This window comes from Rhinolophus sinicus, linkage group LG01 (assembly GCF_036562045.2).
Source record: "Rhinolophus sinicus isolate RSC01 linkage group LG01, ASM3656204v1, whole genome shotgun sequence".
Taxonomy (NCBI): Eukaryota; Metazoa; Chordata; class Mammalia; order Chiroptera; family Rhinolophidae; genus Rhinolophus; species Rhinolophus sinicus.
The window spans coordinates 93,793,010-93,809,694 of NC_133751.1; the positions used below are offsets into that span (position 1 = coordinate 93,793,010).

At 35.8% G+C, this 16,685-nt stretch overlaps 1 protein-coding gene across 11 annotated transcripts in view; it reads left to right on the forward strand.

Annotated features, from left to right (window-relative positions):
* The window catches only part of ROBO1 (roundabout guidance receptor 1), a 1,112,802-nt gene that overhangs the window by 831,039 nt on the left and 265,078 nt on the right, over positions 1–16,685 (forward strand). The window lies entirely within an intron of this gene.

Consider the following 16,685-nt stretch of genomic DNA (forward strand, 5'->3'; position numbering starts at 1 on the left):
GTAGTGTAAGAAGAGTGTTCTAGTTGCGCCACAGCCTCACCATCATTAGTGTGATCAGTCTTTTTATTTTTGGCATTCTAGCTTAATTGGTATTTGCCTAATACCTCATGATGTTGAACTTCTTTTCATGTGCTTATTGGCTTTTATATATCTTCTTTTTTTTCAAATTTTTAAATTTATTTTTCAGTTGCAATTTCAGTTGACATACAATATCATATTAGTTTTAGGTGAGCAACATAGTGATTAGACATTTATCTAACTTACGAATGTAATACCTATGTAACACCATGCATAGTTATTACAATATTATTTACTGTATTCATTGTACTATATGTTGCATCCCAGTGACTCTTTTATAGCTGCCAATTTATACTTCTTCATCCCTTCCCCTTTTTCACCCATCTCCCAATCTAGCAACCCTCAAAATGTTCCCTGTATCTCTTAGTTTGTTTCTGTTGTTTTTTCATTTATTTTCTTTTTTAGAGTCTACATATAAGTTAAATGATACGACATTTGTATTTCTCTGTCTGACTTACTCCACTCAGCACAGTACCCTCTAGGTCCATCCATGTTGTTGCAGATGGTAAGATTCCCTTTTTTATGGCTGAGTAATATTCCACTGTATGTATGTCCCACCTCTTCTTTATCCATTCATCCATTGATGGATACCCAGGTTGCTTCTGTATCTTGGCTACTGTAAATAATGCTGCAATGAACAGGTAGATGCACATGTTCCTTCAAAGGAGTGTTTTGGGTTTCTTTGGATAACTACACAGAAGTGGGATTACTGGGTCCTTCTTTGTCTCTTGTTACGGACCTTGTTTTAAAGTGTATTTTGTCTGGTATAAGTATTGCTACCTCAGCTTTTGTTCCCCCCCTTTTCATTTTCATGAAATTTCTGTATCTATTTCCTTTCACTCTTTATGTGTCTTTCGATCTGAAGTGAGTCTCTTGTAGGCAGCATATGTAAGGGATTTTTTTTTTACCATTCAGCCACCCATCATTTGATTGGAGCATTTAATTCATTTACATTGAAAGTAGTTGTTGATAGGTACGTAGTTATTACCATGTTATTATTCATATATATACACACACATATATATATACATATATATATATATATACACACATATTTATATATATATAAAATTATTTTTTTTGCCTTCTTAAAGAAGTCCCTTTAAGAATCCTTGTAATACTGGTTTTGTGGTGACTAACTCCTTTAGCCTTTTCTTATCTGTGAACCTCTTTTCTGTCCTTCAATTCTAAATGATAGCTTTTCTGGGGAGAATAATCTTTGTTATGGATACTTGCTTTTTATCACTTTGAATATTTCCTGCCAATCCCTTCTGGCCTGCAAAGTTTCTGTTGAGAAATCAGCTGGTAGTTTTATGGGAGCTCCCTTTGAGGGTAACTAACTAGTTTTCTCTTGCTGCTTTTAAGATTCTCTCTTTAACCTTTGGCATTTTAGTTTTGATGTGTCTAGGTGTGGGTATCCTTGGGTTCATCTTGTTTGTGATGCTCAGCACCTCCTGAGCTTGTATGTATATTTCCTTCATCAGGTTATGGAAGTTTTCCATCATTATTTCCTCAAATAGGTTTTCGATTTTTTGCTCTTTCTCTTCTCCTTTTGGTACCCCTATAATGCAAGTGTTGGTAAGCTTGATGTTGTCCCAGAGGCCCCTTACACTCTCCTCATTTTTGGGGATTCTTTTTTCTTTTTGTTGTTAGTTTGGGTGTTTTCTGCTAACTTATTTTCCAAATTGCTGATTCAATTCTCTGCTTCTTCTAATCTACTGTCGATTCCCTGTAATATATTCTTCATTTCAGTTATTGTATTTTTTATTTCTGACTTGTTTTTTTCTATGTTCATTTTTATGTTTCCTACCTCTTTGTTGAAGTTCTCTCTGAGATCATTGAGCATCCTTATAACCAGTGTTTTGAATTCTGCATCTGGTAGATTGCTTGTCTCCATTTTGTTTAATTTTTTTTTTTTTTCTGGAACTTTGCTGTGTTACTTATTTATTTGGGACATGTTTCTCTAGCTCCCTATTTGGCTGCTTCCCAGTTTTTGTTCCTATGTATTAGGTAGAGCTGCTATGTATCCTGGTGTTCATAGAGTGGCCTTGTGGAGTAGGTGTCTTGTAGGGTCCAGTAGTACAGTCTTCCTTGTCACCTGAGCTGGGTGCTCCAGGTGTGTCCCTTGTGTAGTTTGTGTGTGCCTTCCTATTGTAGTTGCACCTTGCTTGCTGTTTGCATGTCAGTGGAAAGGATTGACCCTTAGGTTGATAGTTTGTGAGGAGTAGCCATGACTACAGTGGAGGGGCTATTGTGTGGGGGCTGACTGTACGGAGCAAGATTCACTTTAGCAGGGCTCTGGTGCCTGGTGCCTGCCCAGTAGTCCCTTTGGGTGTATCGTTTGTGGATGTGATTTGGTGGTGCTCTGGTGTGGTTTGAAGCTGGCCACTGGGTTTGTTGGTTCTGGGGCCTATTGGGAGGGGCTCTGGGGCCTTTTGGGCCAAAGTCAGCCAGTGCCTGTGCCCTTTCAGGGTACCTGATATGAACTTCAAAGTAATCTGCAGGTGGTTGCCACTTGTCCTGGAGTTGTAGGTGTCTGGGAGAGGCTAAGTTGCGAACCGAGGCCAGCTGCCACTAGTTCCACACTTGGGGATGCTCAGCAGGAGATATGGGGCATTCCAAAGCCAGATGTGCTTGTTTGGGGTTTTTGAACCTTTGAGAGAATTTAGACAAGTCTGAAGCATGAGCCAAGGCAGGTCATTTGTTAGGAAAAGCCATTTGAAGAGCATTAGGTAGGCCTGAAGGTTAGGTGGGGCAGGGTCTCATGGAATCACTAGTGTGGGGAAAATGAATGGTGTTAGCCAGGTTGATGGAGAGTCAGATATGGCACCTAGTTGTGTCAGCACACTATGTAGGGGGAGGGCTCAAAAAAGAGATAATGGCTTTGCCTGCCCTTCTGTTTGGGATAAAGCTACACCTCCAGCCCTCCCCTTCATACCAGACAATTCATTTCCTCCCTGTATTTCCCTGGTTCTTTACAGGCTGCTGCTCCAGTGCTGGAGCTCAGAGTGAGTCCATCAGTGAATAAGTATGCATGCAGGCCCTTTAAGAGGAATACCTGGGACTCCACCTGCCATCATCTCACTCAGCCATAATCTCTGCTGGTTTTCACAGCCAGAAATTGTGGGGTCTTCCTGGCATTGTAACCCTGGACTGGGGAGCCTGGTGTGGTGGTGGGATCCCTCCCTCTTTGGGGAGATCTCTATAGCTGATGTATCCTTCCTGGTTTTTAATGGTCACACGTGGGTGTGTGACCAGCCTATTTCATGGCTCCACCCCCTCATACCCGTCTTCACATGGCTTTTGTATGTCCTTAGTTGTAGGATTTCTGTTTATCTGGACTTCAAGCAATTCTCAATGATGGTTGTGCTGTAGTTTAGTTGTAATTTTAATGTGGTTCTGAGAGGATGCAAGCACAGTGGTTTTTTATTCTCTCTTCTTGACTGGAAGAGTTCATATATCTTCTTTTGTGAATTTTCTGTCCTAGTCCTATGGCCTTTTGGGGGCCTGTTTGTTATCTTTTTTATTATTTGAATGAGCAGAAGGTTTTAATTTTGGTCAAGTACAATTAATCCATTAAAAATGTTTAGTGCCTTTTTTGTTCTAAAAAATTCTGCCTACTCTGAGGTCATAAATATATTGCTTGTGCTTTTTTCCAGAAGATTTAATTTTTTAGCTTTCATATTTCAGTCCATGAAGTATATTAGATTGATTTTTCTGTAGTGTGAAGTAGTTCCAAAGTTTATTTTTCATATGCTTATCTTGTAGTTCCAGCATGATTAGTTGAAGAGACTTTCCTTTCCCAACTTCACACTTTTGTTGAAATTGCCTTCACACTTTTGTTGAAATCGATTTTATATATGGGGTTTTATTTCCAGAATTTCTTTTCTCTTCTATTAATCTGTTGGACTTTGGTAATGCCAAATATAAATATACCAAACTTTCTTCATTACTATATCATTAACATCTTAAAATCATAAAGTATTCCTCCGTCTTTTAGTTTTTTATATTGTTATGCCTATGTTAGATTCTTTACATTTTCAGATAATTTTGAATAACTTTGTTAATGCTTACAAAAGGAATCTATAGATCACATTGTGCAGAATAGACATATTAACAATATAAAGTTTTTCTATTAGTTACTAGAGAGGATGGATAAATCTTTAGTTATAATTGTAGGTTAATGAAATTCTCCATTTTGTTCTTTAACTTTTAATATATTTTCTATCTCTCTTACTACAGATATAGAAATTAAGATTGTTATTGACTCTTTTATCATTGTGAAATACCCCTCTTTCCTTGATTCTATGACCTGAATTCTACAGTGTCTTGTATTAATATGGCCTTTCCAGCTTTATTAAGTTCTCTGTATTCATTGTATATGTATATGTGTGTGTGTGTGTATATATATATTTCCAATCATTTACTTGTAACCTATATGTATATTTATATAAATTTGTAGTGTATCTTTCAAACCTGGACAGTCTTCAAAGATAATTTTTCAATTTTAATCTAGTATTTCTAATAAAATATCTAAAAATTTCTAATAAAATAATTATACTGTGTCTATTAAATAGAATTTTTAGTTTACATTTAATATAATTATTGATATGGTTCGGTTTGGGTCTATTACTTTGTCATTCAATTTCTCTTTTCCCCAAGTTACTTTGTCCTTCTATGCCTTATTTCCTACCTTCTGGGTTAATCATATATATGTATATATTCAAGCATATACAGTAGTACCTTGGTTTTCGAATGTCTCTCTTGACGAACATTTCGGTTTACGAACGCTGTAAACCCAGAAGTAAATGCTTCGGTTTTCAAACATCTCTCTTGACGAACATTTCGGTTTACGAACGCTGTAAACCCAGAAGTAAATGCTTTAGTTTTCGAACATGTCTCAGAATTCAAACATGTCACATAGCTACTGCTGAGTGCAAGATCCTGCGGCCTAGCTGTCAGCTGTTTTTGAAACTTTCAGAACTTGAATGGTCTTCTGGAATGGATTACATTAAAAAACTGAGGTACCACTGTACCTTGTTTCCCTGAAAATAATACCTAGCCAGACTATTAGTTCTAATGCGTCTTTTGGAGCAAAAATTAATATAAGATCTAGTATTATATGATATTACATTATATTCCTGGTATTATATTATATTATATTATATTATATTATATTATATTATAGACTAGGTCTTATATTAAAATAAGACCCGGTATTATATTAATTTTTGCTCCAAAAGACACATTAGAGCTGATGGTCTAGCTAGATCTTATTTTTGGGGAAACACAGTATATCAACTATATGTTCATATTCCATTTTAAATCCTCTATTGCTTTTATTCTATATTATTTTAAACCATACTCTTATTATTTTTAAAACTTATTGTGCTAAGTGTAAATATATGCATACTTAAATTATAATCATCCACTTAAGATCAATATTTTACAACTTAAAGTAAAGTGTAAGAATTTTGCACTAGCATAATTTCATTTACCTCCACTATCCTTTGTGTAATGTGTCTTATACTTTATATTGACTTAAAAACTCCATAATATATTAGAATTTTTGCTCTAAAAATTAGTTTTTAAAATAAAGAGAAAAAAATTGGTATTAATGTATCCACATATCTACCATTTCTAGTGCTTTTCATTTCTTTTTAGTTTAAAGTTTCCATCTGGTGTTATTTCTCTTCCGCCCAAAGAGTTTAATTTGGCAATACTATGGTACAATTCTCTTGGCAGTAAATTCTCTCAGCCTTTATCTGAATATGGCCTTATTTCACCTTAATTTTTAGAGGATATATTCACTGGATATTTAATTCTGGAGTTTTTTTTTTAATTTATTGTTTTGTTTTTACCTTTCATCACTTTAACAATCTCAATGACTCTCTTTTTTTTTTAATTGAGTCTCAGGAGATATTAGATACAATTTGTGTCTATCTTTTCTTCTGGTTTCTTTCATGGCTTTGTCTTTAATATTTTTCTTTTTCTATTTAATGGAACTTTGGCTATGATGTGTTCAGGTGTAATTTTTCCTTTTCTTTAGCATGCTAAGGTTCGTCAAGTTTCCGGAAATTTTAAATTTAAATTTCTTTTCCTACTTTAGGAAAATTTTGCCATTTTCCCATGGAATATTTTTCTGGCTACTTTTACTTACATAAATAATAGGCCATTCTGTATTGGTTCACCAGTCCATGAGGCTCTGCTCATTTTACTTTAATCATTTTTCTTTTTGTCCCTCAGCTGGATAATATGTGAAGACCAATTTTAGGTTCACCAACTCTTCCTTTTGCCATCTCTGATCTTCTGTTAATCTCATGCTGTGAATTTTATTTCAGATTTCTGTTTTTCCCCCCAGTTTTGGAATTTTATTTTGATATCGCTCTTTTTTAAAAATATATTCTACTTGTCTACTGAATATCTCCATCTGTTTGATTATTAAGACCATCTTTTTCATTAAGTCACTGGACTTATTTTCATTAGCTGTTTTAAAGCCCTTGTCTTGCTAAGTCCAATACTGGATATATGTCGAGGTCTGTTTCTATAGACTTATTTTTCTTCATCAGAATAGTGCTGTATATTAGTTACATGTCTAGAAATTTTGATGGCATACTAGACATTTTGAATTAGACATTGGATAGACTCTACATTCTGTTATGTTTCCTTGAAGAGTGTTGATTTTTCTTCCAGCCGGCAATTAAATTATATCCTAACTCCTTAAACTTTGTAGTGGTTTTATTTTACCTTTTTTTATTTTTAGGGTGGATATTTTATTGGTTTTACAAATAGTCCCTTATGTCTTGTGAGTTTTATTTATAAAATGTGGCCCTTCTACCTTTGCATGACATTAACTCCATCGTTCCCATGTTAACCTCAACTCTTTTGGGCTTATAGCTGATGCTTTCCATTTAGGATCCCTGGCATCCTCACAGGACATGTGCAATTCCTGGGTCATTCAAGGATTGTGGGAAGGTTATATACAGATCTGGAGAACCTTCATATGTGACTCTTTCGTTTCTGGAATGTTTTTCTCTTTCAGTTTCTAGACAAGTTAGCAGTTCTAAGCTGACTCTCTTACATCTCAGTCCAATAAAACTGTGGCCTTCTTCTGCTTGAGTACGATGATGGAGTTCTAACTCATCATTTTACATGCCCTGGGGAATGCCTTCAGTGGAAAAGCTGTATTAATGTACATATCCCCACATTAATCCCCAGTGCAGTTCCCTTTTTTAAAGGTTGAATCCTCTTCATCTTATGCCTACTTTTTGTCACTTTCTAGTACCTTTAGAGTATATAATAGTTATTTGTGGGTGAGTTAGTTTAATTTAACCTACTCAGCCATTACTGAAACTGCAACTGTAATCATATATCTTTGGTTCACTTTTTATAATCGTGTTAACCGGTTCCTGATTTTATTTTGTCTAATGTTCTTGTGTTATAAGACTTCATTTCTCAGGGTGTGATATGTCATCCCATATAAAAAGGGATGGGGAAAAAAAAACACTATTAAACTTCTTACTTACATTGCACACACACAAAAAATTAATATTAATGTAATCAACATGTAAAGTATCCTGATGATTAACAATGAAGCTGAAGAAATAAGTTCACAATATGTCTTAGTGGACAATAAAATATCCTGCTCCCCTCCCCTAGGTGCTAATTTCAATAGAGGGAATTCTGTATTTATAAATGATTATGAGACACATAATTTGTTCAAAAAATTTATGAGTCCTAGATATAGAGCAGTGAACAAAACTGAAAACCTTAACAAAGGAACAAAACGTTCCTGTCCTTACAGATCTTATATTCTAGTGGGAAGAGATGAACATTGAGAGAATATGTAAAATATATGGTGTGTTAGATGATGAGAGTGCTATGGAGAAAAATAGAGGTCTAAATGGGGTATAGGGAACACAATGGGAATAGAGTTTAGTTTAGAATGGAAAGGATCACTGGGAGGGTGACATTTGAGTAATATTTGACAATACTGGGGAGCCTGGGCAAGAGCAAGTGAGTCATGCTTTTGTATCATTAATTTGGAAAGTTGCGTTTAATTTAAAAATCTTGTTTCTTTCAATTGAGCCTTTTTTTAGATACTGTATTGTAATTTGTAAGCTTTGTGCATTTCTAACTGTGTCCTTTTTTAGTGAATTACTTTCCCCACTCATCTTTTTCTTTAGAGTTGTTTTCTGTGCTCCTTCAATCCAAAAAAGGCTTATGCTACTTATGAACACACAGTTCCCAAGCAGGAATCAAAACCCCATATTGTCAAGTTGCCCATCTGGCAATGTACATGGCAGTCTCTGTTCCCGCCAAATTGCTGACTTCTAACATTTCTGCCTAACTAGGAAGAAACATCGTGTGGGCATCAATCACTAGAAGACTGTGTCCACCCCAATTAGAATCATGTTTGTGTGTACGTATACTCATGCAGATGTGCGCTTTCTTCCTAGTCATGGCACTCTAAAGAAGTCAAATTGGTGGATTTAGTTTAATGTTAGGGTTCTGAGTGCAGTAAACTTAGAAATATAATTCAATTTGTAAAGAAAGAATGCTCTAGCCTCTAGCGTTCCCCTAATATGCTGCTCCAGCATATGAGAAAAAATGTGCTGTCCTGGCTCATCTTTAATTCTTTTTGAAATTTATGAAATAAACACAAACTGGCATATTTTTTTGGGGAAAAAGCTGCTTAATGTAAATATAGAACAAGGAAACCAAAACCACTATTTTACTTAGTGCTAGAAGGATTAACACATTTTATTTTCATATTGAATTCATTTATGGTCACATCTAAAAGCTTCCTAATAGTTTAACTCTGGAAATCACAACATCTGTCAGGGTCAGTTCCTTTTTTATAAAAAGCCAGCTCTCTGTTATCTATACTTACAGACTCCAACATTGTCTTTGAGAGAGGATATCTTTGTAGAGAATGCATCATCTTGTCATAAAAGAGGACTGTAGTATTGTACTTTTTAAAGACCCATTGTTTACATTCTGGTTGTATCTAGGATAACACACAAGAAACATCAAACCAGTGATGAACAGTTATTTTTCCAAATGACTCACGGATCTTAAATCAGCCTTAATAAATAGCTAGCTATTTTATGGCACCACTAAAGGGAATTTTTGTAAAACTTGTACAGTTTTTAGCATTTTTGGAGGTTAGTTCTCCATGACCTGAAACAGAGCCAGGCTCGTTTCTCATCATGCTCTATGCCACCACAAAATTGATCTAAGCTTATATGTCTCTTTGAAGTCAAGACAAGAAAGCAACCCAGAGGACGTTATAAAATCTAAAGAACTACTGTTTCAAGGTGGAGAAGGGCTTCTACAATCTTGTTGTTTGCTGACAGTGTTCATTTTAGGGTCAAAATAGTTGCTTACTTTTAACTAGACTGACAATCTAAAAATGGTGTGTTCTGTTTGAGTAAGAAAAGGGATATTTGAAATAAGACTTGTTTTAAGAATATTGTCATTAGATATTTCAAGTCTGTTACCACAAAAGACTAGTAATTGCTGCTTTGTTGTAGTATATCGTTAAATTTCCCACCACGATCAGACTAGATAATAAAAACTTTCACAGCTGTAAACATTCCAATTTTGTAAATGAGTGACTTACCAGTAATAAATTGTTAACATTAAAATTCCTTTTACTTTAATCTCATGAATGGCACATTGTGATTAATCTAAAATGTTATCCAGAGAAACAATGTTTTGATAGTTTATTTTGTTAAAGACATTTAATTGGTCAAGACTGCATTCTCAAAAAAATGAACAAGAAAGAAATCCTCTGTCCCCAAATTCCTTTTGTTGTGAGGCAACATTTTTTATGAAATAAAATATCTAATGTTGAACTTGAAGTTGTATGTATTTGTGCAGTGCAATCTCTTCATGATCTTTCCACTCTTTAGACAAGAGGACTAAAGTCACAAATAATTTCTGGGAAGGATTTTTCTTTCTTTCTTTTTTTTGGGGTGGGGGTTATTTGAAAACCTGGGAAGAGTCTCAGTTTCATATTTGGTAATGCAATATGAAACAAAAATCACAGTTGCAGAAGCAGCATTCAGTGATTTGGCATAAAACTTGAGGAGGTATTTGAACCTCCAAGGATTTGGAAAAGAGGTTTGAACTGATGTTTTTCACATCTCAAGGAACCAGGTGAGCCTGATATTTATGTGACACCACATAATTATAGGATAAAATTCAACCAAGCAAAACACTCCTGCATTAGTGTACAACGCCCTTCACAACCTGGTTTAAACGTACCTGTTCAGCTCCTTTTGCCACTCTCCACTCCTTTCCAAACATACCCACAAAAACATACTAGATATTCCTGGACTTGAATAGCTTGATATCTTTGTGTATGCTTTTGTTTTTCTGAAATGTGTGCTGTTCCCCGAAATGTGGTTAAGTTCAGCTCATGCTTCAAGTTCTCGCTCAGTTGCCATGTTTTTGGGAAGTCTTACATTTTGTAACTGTTCTCTATCCTTAGAGCTTAAGTTAATCACTTTTTTGGTGCATGTTTGCACGTAACTTTATAAATTGTTATAGGGGCAAGGGAACTCATGTTGACTGAAGTCCAATACTGAATTTTATTGAGTCCTTTCAAAAGCCCACGTTAGTAGGTAAGTTTCAGAATAAGAAGTGATGGAGCAAATCTTTGAGCTGAGACCCAACTGACTCCAAAATTCACATTTTTTTCCTTTCTTTAAAAAATTTTTTTTTGCATTTTATTTAATTATTTTTTTCACATTGAATATTACTTTATATTCAGGTGTACAGCTTAGTGGTTAGACATTTATGTATTTTATGAAGTGATCCCCCTATTACCCAAATGTCACTATGCATAGTTATTACCAGATTATTGACTATATTCCCTATGCTTTACTTTATATTCCCATGGCTATTTTGTAACTACCAACTTGTACTTCTTAATCCCTTCCCCTTTGTCATCAGCCCACCCAAACCCCTCCCATTTGGCAACCATCAAAATGTTTTCGGTATCTATGAGTTTGTTTCTGTTTCATTTGTTTGTTTATTTTGTTCTTTAGATTCCACTTATAAGTGAAATCATATGCTATTTGTGTTTTGCTGTCTGACTTATTACACTCAGCACAATACCCTCTAAGTCCATCCAGATTATTGCAGATGGCAGGATTTCATTGTTTCTAATGACTGAGTAATATTCCATTGTATATATGTACCACCTCCTCTTTATCCTTTCATCCATTCAGGGACACACACCAGGTTGACTTCATATCTTGGCTTATGTAAACAATGCCATGGCTGAGCACATATCCTCAAAGTAGCATTTGGATTTCTTTGGATAAATACCAAAAAGGGGGATTACTGAGTACTTCTTTATCTCTTGTTATAGCCTTTGTTTTAAAGTCTATTTTGTCTGGTATAGTATTACTACCACAGCTTTTTTTGTTTCCATTTTCATGAAATACCCTTTTCCATCCCTTTGCTTTCAGTCTCTGTGTGTCTTTCTATCTGAAGTGAGTCTCTTATAGGCAGCATATTGTAAGGGTCTTGTTTTCTTACCACTCAACACCTCCATCATTTGATTGGAACATTTAATTAATTTACATTGAAAGTAGTTGTTGATAGATATTGAGTTATTGCCATTTTATTATTCATATTTTTTATCTTTTTTTTCATCTTAACAAAGTCCCTCTAAGAATCCTTGTAATACTTGTTTGGTGGTGGTGAACTCCTTTAGCCTTTTCTTATCTGGGAACCTCTTTATCTGTCCTTCAATTCTACATGATACCTTTGCTGGGTTTAGTAATCTTAGTTGTAGGTCCTTTCTTTTCATCACTTGGAATATTTCCTGCCACTCCCCTCTTGCCTACAAAGTTTCTGTTGAAAAATCAACTGACAGTCTTATGGGAGCTCCCTTATAAATTACTGGATGCTTTTCTCTTGCTGCTTTTTAGACTCTCTCTTTACCCTTAACCTTTAGCATTTTAATTATGATGTGTCTTAGTGTGGGTGTCTTTGGGTTTATCTTGTTTGGGACTATGTGCTTCTTAGCCTTGTGTATCTATTTCCTTCATCAGGTTAGGAAAGTTAATCTGTCATATTTCTTTGAATAGGTTTTCAATTCCTTGCTCTCTCTCTTGTCATTCTGGTACCTCTATAATGTGAATGTTGGTATGCTTGACGTTGTCCCAGAGGTCCCTTAAACTATTTTCATTTTTTTGGTATTCTTTTTACTTTTTGCTGTTCTGGTTGGGTGTGTTTTACTACCTTATCTTCTAAATCACTGATTCGATCCTCTGCTTCATCTAATCTACTGTTGATTCCCTGTAATATATTCTTCATTTCAGTTGTTGTATTTTTTTTATTTCTGACTTGTTCTTTTCTATGTCCAATTTTATGTTTCCTATCTCTTTGTTGAAGTTCTCCCTGAGATCATTGGGCATCCTTATAACCAGTGTTTGGAACTCTGCATCTGGTAGATTGCTTATCTCCATTTTGTTTAGTTTTTTTTTTTCTTTTTTTTTTTTTCTGGAGCTTCTCTCTGTTTTTTTTTTTCATTGGGGACATGGTTCTTTGTCTTCCCATTTTGGCTGTCTCCCTGTGTTTGTTTCTATATATCGGGTAGTACTTGCTGCTATGTCTCCTGGTTTTAGTAGTGTGGCTTTACCCTGTTTCCCCGAAAATAAGACGTAGCCAGACAATCAGCTTTAGTGCGTCTTTTGGAGCAAAAATTAATATAAGACCTGGTCGTTATATTTTGTTATGTTATGTTATGTTACGTTACGTTACGTTATGTTATACCCGGTCTTATAGTAAAGTAAGGCCCGGTCTTATATTAATTGTTGGTACCAAAGACGCATTAGAGCTGATTGTCCAGCTTGGTCTTATTTTCGGGGAAACATGGTATGCAGTAGGTGTGCTGTTAGGTTCAGTGGCACAGTTTTCCTGATCATCTGAGTTTCACACTCCAGGTGTGTCCATTGTGTGGTTTGTGTGTGCTCTCCTGTTATAGTCGAAACTTGGTTGTTGTTTGCATGTGAATGGGAGGGATTGACCCTTTGTCTCACTGGTTGTGAGGACTGGCTGTGACTACAGTAGAGAAGTTGTGGTATAAGGGCTGACCCTCAGAGCAGGATATGCCTTAGCAGAGCTCTGGTGCCTGCCCAGTCTGTCCCTTGTGTGTGTGTGTGTGTGTGTGTGTGTATGTGTGTGTGATCCTTTGTGGAGGCTGGGTGATTCTCCAGCTCATTTCCAAGCTTGCCACTGAGTGTGCTAGCTCAGGGTCACCTGGGACGGTGCCTGCTGCAGGTCAATTCCAGCCACAGCCTGTACCCCACCTGGGGCCACCTGGCAGGAGCCATAAAACAATCTGCAGATGGCCACCATCCATGGAGTACTTGAAAGTGCCTCAAGAAGCCTAGCCACCAATCAAGGTTTGCTGCCACTAATTCCAGGCATATGACTGCTCAGCTAGAGGCATGAGACGTGCTCAAGCCAGATTCTGCTCGTCTGTGTTCTGGGAATCTTTGAGAGACCCTAGGAGGCTCAAACCATGAGCCAAGGCAGGTGGTTTGTATGAAAAACTCATTAGCAGAGGCTTGGGTGTGCCTGAAAGTTGGGTGGGGCAGGGTCTCAGAATCACCAGAGTGTGACAAACAAATGGTGTTAGCCAGCTTGATGGAGATCCACATATTCCGTCCACCTGTATCTGCACCCCTGGAATGGGGTTGGCTCAACAAAGAGACAATGGCTTCCGCCAGCTCCTCTATTCGAGAGAAAGCTGCTCCTTCAGTCCTTATCCTGAAGCCAGACAACTCAGTTTTCCCCATATGTCCCTGGCTCCTGCGCTGGAGCTCAGAGTCAGTGATTCCTTCGGTGAGTAAGTCCAAGTGTGGGCCCTTTAAGAGGAGCCCCTTGAAGTGTAGCCACCCTATTCTAATTCAGCCGCAATCTCTGCTGGTTTACACAGCCAGAAGTTATGGGGACTTCTTTCCCTGGCACTGGAAGCCTGATGTGGCACTAGGACTCACTACCCTTTTGGGTGGGACCTCTGCAGCCGATATATCCCGCTCAATTTTTAGTGGTCAAACTCGGGTGTGTTACCAGCCTGTTCAGAGTCTCTGCCCCTCCTACCAGTCTCGAGGTGGCTTCTTCTGAATGTCCTTAGTTGTAGGGCTTCGGTTCAGGTAGACTTCAGGCGATTCTCAGTAATGGTTGTTCTGTAGTTTAGTTGTAATGTTGATGTGGTTGTGAGAGAAGATAAGCACAATGTTTACCTTTTCCGCCATCTTGCTCGGAACTTTACATCATTCTTAAGCTAACCTATTGTCATTATGCCACACTGTATTTCTTTTCTTGTCTTTCACCAATCCCTTAGTCTGTGATATCTGATTTTAATTTTATTGCATACACAGTAATATTTCCTTCAATGCTAGGAAACATATATTGATGTAATAAAGGTAAAAAAATGCTTACTAAATTAATTAATCGTGGATGTTATATAAAATACCAATTTAATTAAAATATACATATAGAAAATTGCACAAATTATAACAAATGTAGCCTTTTTCTGTAACCCCTAAGGATATCAATAATAGGAGTTTATTAATAATCCAGAATCTACTAGGAGCTCCTCTCAATCTCTGGTCTTTCTCTTGTCTCCCATGTTGCTACTATGTTGACTTCTAACATCATATATTAGTTATATTAGGTTTGATATATATTTTTTTACCTTATATGAATAGAATCGTATAATATGTATTATTCTATATGTTTTCCTAAATTCTGTATTGTTTCTTGAGATTCATATATAGGTATATACAGTAATAATAATTTATTGAATGCATGCAGTTTGAAATGAATTCTCTTTATTTACTCTGTAGCACATTATTTGCATGTGTCACAGTACATTTCATGAATGAAAAATTATTGAAATTGTCAACAACATATGAACTTGGGTTAAAAAAACTTAACATATAAATATTCTTATAACAAACTAATTTCTTATCATTTCTCTATTTTCTAATAGGTATGTATGCTAAATTTCTATAATTCTATTATTAAGGGATAATTCCTCATAGTAGAAAAAGCATAACTGATTAGATATTTGAAATAATTGTGTCGATTTTTTAAACAAAACTATAGGAAAAATCTTGTATATTAAATGTTGAAAGAAATTACAAAAAAATGTAAATTTGTTTATATACAGGTAATATTATTGTTTGAATGAATATTGAGTTACTTGAAATACATATACACACAAATACGTACACACACTCTTGCTATTAGTAGTGTGGCCTTGAATGTACCATTTTGCTAATCTGTAAAATGGGTAGGGTTGTATCATCTTTGATTTTCTAAAAGTATACAGTCAGTGTAGGATCTATAGCCAGACTGACTAAGTTCAAATCCAGTCTCTGCCTCTTTTGTAGGTGTTTAATATTGGACATGTGAGTAAACCTCTCCATGTTTCAATTTACTAATGTATAAAATGAAGTAATAATAGTTCCTACCTCATAAAGTTGTTGTGAAGATTAAATGAGTTAATATATGTAAAATATTTAGAATATTGCCCAGCTTGTACATATTCCTAATGGTCAAGTGCTCTTGTTACTATTATTATTACTTTATCAATGTAATTATTTCATTCATTTGGTTTGTATAGATGGAAGATCCTCACCTTGGCAACTGGAAATTGGAGAATTTTTACTTTAAGAGAAATGTTGTTGAGAATGCTCAGAACTTTTCATAACATTATTTTAACTTTATGAAGATTGTTAAAAAAAAACTCACTTAGCATTTCATAGATAAGGTTAGGGTGTTGTAAGTGGAGGCCCAAATATGCAGCTTTCATACTAAGAAATGACTTCAGTTCCATGATGGGAACCCACAGAACACACACACACACACACACACACACACACACACACACACACACACACAGTCTAAATCTAGTCTTTTCTTTTTCCTTCCTGGCATTCTCTCAATTTAGTACTGTATCATGTTTTATCTGGACTATTGCATTTTCTTAACTGGTTTCTTGCTTTTAGTACCATCTTAAATAAATACATTTTCCATTACATTGCTCTTCATAACTAATTTCTAGAATACAGGTCTGCTATCACCATTCTTTACGTTACAATCCTACAGTAACTCCTCATCAGACACATGAAAAGATTTATGTTCCTTTGCTGGGCATCTAAGAGTTCATTAATAAAATATGTACTGAGTAGCTACTATGTGCAGCCATATAGAGGAAAGGTCCTTCATGATCTCAACCTTGCCTTCCTTTTTATATTCATTATTCCCACTCCTTCCACCTGAAATTCTAAACTACCCGGTATAATCAGGCTCTGTGAATTTACACCTGCTGTGTTATCTGCCATCCTAGCTTTTCTGTGAAATGTCCAACCAACCCATTTACTAGTTGGGCTTCCCGCCCCTCATGCATAAAATAAAAAGATTGTTCTCTGAAGTCTTTTTCAGTTTTAAAAGCTATGAATCTAAAAAGCTTTAGTACTTAGATGGGAGAGAGAGTGCCATGGCTGGATTCTTGAGGAAACCCAAACAGAGTTAAATTTCTGTCTAATAACAAATAAGCAATGCAGTAGAAT